At 47.2% G+C, this 5,000-nt stretch overlaps 1 protein-coding gene across 1 annotated transcript in view; it reads right to left on the reverse strand.

Moving 5' to 3' along the window:
* The window catches only part of LOC116885875 (protein sidekick-1-like), a 369,013-nt gene that overhangs the window by 26,543 nt on the left and 337,470 nt on the right, over positions 1–5,000 (reverse strand). The gene's annotated exons all lie outside the window — the stretch shown is intronic.

Here is a 5,000-nt window from a genome sequence, read left to right on the forward strand (position 1 = left end):
CTTTATAAAAGCCGTATTTCTTCACATAACTTAGAGAGTATTCTGTTTTAAGAAGGGACTATAATAAACCAGGGAACGGTAAGACTTACACACACACACACACACACACACACACACACACACACACACACACACATAGAGAGGGGCAGGGGACAGGAAGAACTTTAGGGAAGGCGGTGGAGAAGCAGACACCGAGGTCTACTGATGTGGCATACATGCTCACTTGTGACAATTCAGAGGATTATCACAGGTTGTGCGAGCCCTGGAATTTTAATTGTCTAAATTAAAATTATCACCACACACTCACAGATTTTGCACAGATGCACTAATACTTTGAAAACCCAGATACGGCACATCTGATGACTAGCTCAAGCGCCATCACTAATTAGATCTACAACCTCGAGCTGAACACACAGGTTTGTTTCCTCATCAGTAAAATGAACGGAAAGGGCTCGAGATTCTTCCGCTAATATCACAGGGCCCATGGCACAGGTGTCATCCCCTTTGCACACTTCCCCGGGGCGGGGTGCTTTCCTACCACAGACTCTTCGCTCTTCCGCCTTCCTCTACTCTTTACGGGAGGTTTAGCCTCATCCAGGCTGTCCTGGTGGGTGGCAGTCGTGGTTGTGGTTGTGGTGGTTGATGCTGTTACTGGCAGATCTAGAGTTATCTGTGATGAGGTGCGTCAGCTGAGAGAGCGCCTCCGTCAGATTGGATGGGTGTAAGCCTGTGTGGCATTTTCTTGATGAACCACTGATGTGGGAAGGCCGGGCTCACTGTGGGTGGTACCATCTCCAGCCACAGGGCCCTGGATTGTATAGGAAAGCAGACCGAGAAAGCCAAGAGGGCAAGCCAGTGAGCCCTGTTCCTCCATGGCCTCTGGCTCAGTTTCTGCCTCCAGGTTCCCTCCTGCCTTGAGTTCTGGCCCTGTTGTCTTCTGACAATGGACAATGGTTGGAACCAGAGGCCGAATAAAACATTTCTTCCCCGAGTTGCTTTTGGTAATGGTGTTTTATCAGAGCAATGGGAACCGTACCTAAGACACGGGTTAACTCCCACAGCCCCTCCTGCTGACCTGTTCTACAAACTATGTATCCATCTCACTCACGTCACAGTGAAATAAAAGCATTTGTAATTTCTCCTGCCTTACACTTCTGAATCCCTAGCACCTAAAATGACGCAGAACAAACACGGAGAGCGTATTATGGTGGAAGAGATGGAAAGGAACGGTAAGGAGAGTTCAGTGGGAGACTGGCTACGGGAGTGAGAGACGAGGGGCTTATAGAGGACTTAATAGGCTCCTGGCCTGCATGATTTTCAGTAAACAGGCACTGAGTGGACTGGAGATAAAGTTCAGCAATGCTGTGTCTGTCTGTAGACTATGACTGGAGACATGGCTCAGTGGTGGAGTGCTTGCTTACAATTGCCCGGTGAGAGGCAAATCCTATAATAAAGGGGTTGGGTGAGGCTCAGTGGTAGAGCCCCTGCCTAGAATCCCCCAGTGAGGGGCTGGGCTGTGGCTCAGTGGTAGAGCCCCTGCCTAGAATCCCCCAGTGAGGGGTTGGGGGTGTGGCTCAGTGGTAGAGCCCCTGCCTAGAATCCCCCAGTGAGGGGCTGGGGGCGTGGCTCAGTGGTGGAGCCCTTGCCTAGAATCCTCCAGTGAGGGGCTGGGGGCGTGGCTCAGTGGTAGAGCCCCTGCCTAGAATCCCCCAGTGAGGGGCTGGGGGCGTGGCTCACGTGAAGAGTGCTTTCCTCACAAGCACCAGTTCTGCCTTCAATCCCTGGCACAACAAATAAACAGACAGACAAACGTGCATTTATCCTATGGGATAGAACTTGCAATTGGCCCTGGGAATATGAAGAGAATAAGACATTGTCACTTTCCCTTCAGTGTGTCTCATCTGGATCTCACGCAGGAATATAAACAGCCAACGGGAAGGTGCTGTAATGAAACATGCCACTCAGTGTCAGCAGGAGCCACTAATCCAGGTCCTATTGGGAGAGTCCCGCGTGCTTTTGCTCTGAGCTGCTTTTAAAGTGAATCCTCAGGTCCTGGTTGTCAACGGTGTGTCCAATTTCCCTTTCTGCTACGTACTTCAGCCCAAATCACCCACTCCTATGACCCAAACGGTGCAATAAAGCCGAGTTGCAATAGATATAACTCTGATGCCTTGGGGTTCACTGAGCCACAGGCTTTATTAATGGCCTGCCATTTGCTCTCTCTTTAACAATAGGAAAAGAAATGCCACTTCATAGGGTTCCAGTGTCCTACACGCATGCCTCATAAAAAATACATCTTTTTGAAAGAAAAAAAGCTTTAAGATACAAGCTCAAGAATGTGAATTTGTGACTACACCTGACAGAGCATCATCAATTTAAAATATTCTACTATGGTTTGGAATTTCAATGACACTACAGTTCGAGTCTTCATAGAATGCACAGGTAGCCACACACACCTCGACTATGAACAAATTACTAGGCTGGATACTGAGATCAAGAAAGAAAACCCTTCACAAGGAATAGCTTCATGTACTCGGCAAGAAAATACCTTATGACCTAAATGGCCATAGACTGCTAGTTAGCCTAGAGGCTGGCCATTCGTGACGACAAGAAGGGAAAGCACATGTTGTCAAAGCCCTGGAATTTTAATCGTCTAAATTAAAATTATCACCACAAATATTTTAGCATCGAGATTTAGTTATTCATCGAAGACCAGTGAGTCTTCCCTACAGAAAAGCATGAAGTTGAACTTGAAATTTAAAGAGGACACAAAGCCAGACAGTCCAGACACTTTGGAAAAGAGAGGGTGTATATAATGTGCTCACCCAGCCACTGTCTTGGAGTACTTGGGCCTGCAGCTATGGTAACTAAATGAAGGGACCAAGACAGAGGTAGCTGAATCTATGGTAATACTAACTGATTAGTATCAACAGATGCAAGTCCTCGTAGAAAATGCTAGAAACTGTTGAAATGGAACTACACACCAAGAGGGGACACCTGGATGCAGCTTCCATGAGGTTATCATCCATGACAGAGTGGCTTTGTTGAGGTTACCCATGCTCTGAAAGCCCAATAAACTCACTGTGGAAAGGGAACTTTGATGTATCAGTGGTGCCTTATTGTCTTAGGGTTTCATGGCTCTGAAGAGACACGGTGACCACAACTGTTATAAAGAAAAACACTTAATTGGAGCTGGCTTACAGTTGGGAGGTCTCATCTGTTATTGTTATGGAGAGAAGCATGCCAGCATGCAGGCAGAAAGGTGTTGGAGAAGGAGCACAGGGTTCTACCTATCGATCGACAGGCAGCAGGAGTGAATGTCACACTAGGCCAAGCTTAAGCACGAGACCTCAAAGCCCACCTCCACAGTGACACACTTCCACCAACAAAGCCACACCCACTCCAACAAGGCCACTCCCATTCCATCAAGGCTGCACCTACCCCAAGACCACGCCCACTCCAACTAGGCCACGCCCACTCCAACAAGGCCCTGCCCACTCCAAAGCCACACCCCCTGGTAGTGCCTCTCCCTATGGGCCAAGCACTCAGACACATGAATGTGTTTGGGGAGCCATAACTATTCAAACCACCAGACCTATCTATGGTGAATAGATGTTTATCATCTCCTCAGGAGAAGCCAAATGGATCTTTATGCAGGGGTGCACAGATCCCCCACAAAGGCATGTGATATGTTTGTAGTCTCCATGGGCAGGGAGAAAATGCCCGCAAAATTACAGTAGGAAAAGAAAACAGGCAAATAGCCTACAAGGTGCTCACAAGACTCTAACCTGGGGAAATGGACCTTTCCCTGCTCCTTGGGGAGATAGAAACATCCCAAATTACAACCACCAGACTCTGAGTCTCCCCCAGAAAGTATGTTGGGTGTATGAGGACTTCTGGGTTCCAGCAGGGAACTTGCTGAGTCCCTGCCATGAATAACCATGGGAAAGCACGACACTTCCATTTTCACATGCTTTTAAATAGAACGTAAATCACTGATGAAACGGAGTCGCACCTGTCTGAAGAACACAGATTTAAGGTCCATTCAAGGGAAAGGACCAGACTCAGTGTTCTCTCAAATCAACATCATAATTTTATGACGTCCAAGTCAATTCCCCAAAAGGACTTTTAAGGGTTTTAGATAAATGTAAATGGATTTAACTTACCTGTCCAATGCAAAGATAATCTTCTCATCTAGAAAGGGACCACGACCCAGATGCCAGAGTAGAAACTGTTGCCATGGGGAGGAGACAGGTACAAGAAACCTAGCCTTGTCTTATGGCTCCGCTTCCTGCACACAGACAGGGCATCCTCCTGGGTGTTTTAATTATGTGCTCTATGATGGAAAGTGTAGAAGCTATCAGAAACCTTTAAGGGTAGAGCAGATAGAAGCAACCACTGTGTACCAATAACATCACGTGTCCAGCTAGTCACATAACTGCTGCTGCTGGGAATTCGCTTTATTTATTACGTGTGTGTGTGTGTGTGTGTGTGTGTGTGTGTGTGTGTGTCTATGTGTGTGTGCTGCGTGTGTGTATTGCATGTGTGCGTATTGCATGTGTGTATGTCTGTGTGTATTGCATGTGTGTGTCTGTGTGTATTGCATGTGTGTGTGTCTGTGTGTATTGCATGTGTGTGTGTCTGTGTGTATTGCATGTGTGTGTCTGTGTGTATTGCATGTGTGTGTGTCTGTGTGTATTGCATGTGTGTGTCTGTGTGTATTGCATGTGTGTGCATTATGTATGTATGTGTGTGTGGGTATGTGCATGTGTGTATGTGTTGTGTGTGTGTGTGTGTAGTGTGTGTGTGTGTGTGTGTGTGTGTGTGTGTGTGTGTGTGTAGTTAAGAAGACAGCTCCGTGGAGCCAGTTCTCTTCTTGCAGTTTTACATGGGGCCGGGGGGTGACAAACACAGGTCATCAGCTTCTGAGACTTGCTTTTTACCCACTGAGCCATTTCATGAACTTTCCATTTTATTGGGTAGGAGGGTAGAATCTTGCT

Source organism: Rattus rattus, chromosome 16, assembly GCF_011064425.1.
Source record: "Rattus rattus isolate New Zealand chromosome 16, Rrattus_CSIRO_v1, whole genome shotgun sequence".
NCBI classification, from domain to species: domain Eukaryota; kingdom Metazoa; phylum Chordata; class Mammalia; order Rodentia; family Muridae; genus Rattus; species Rattus rattus.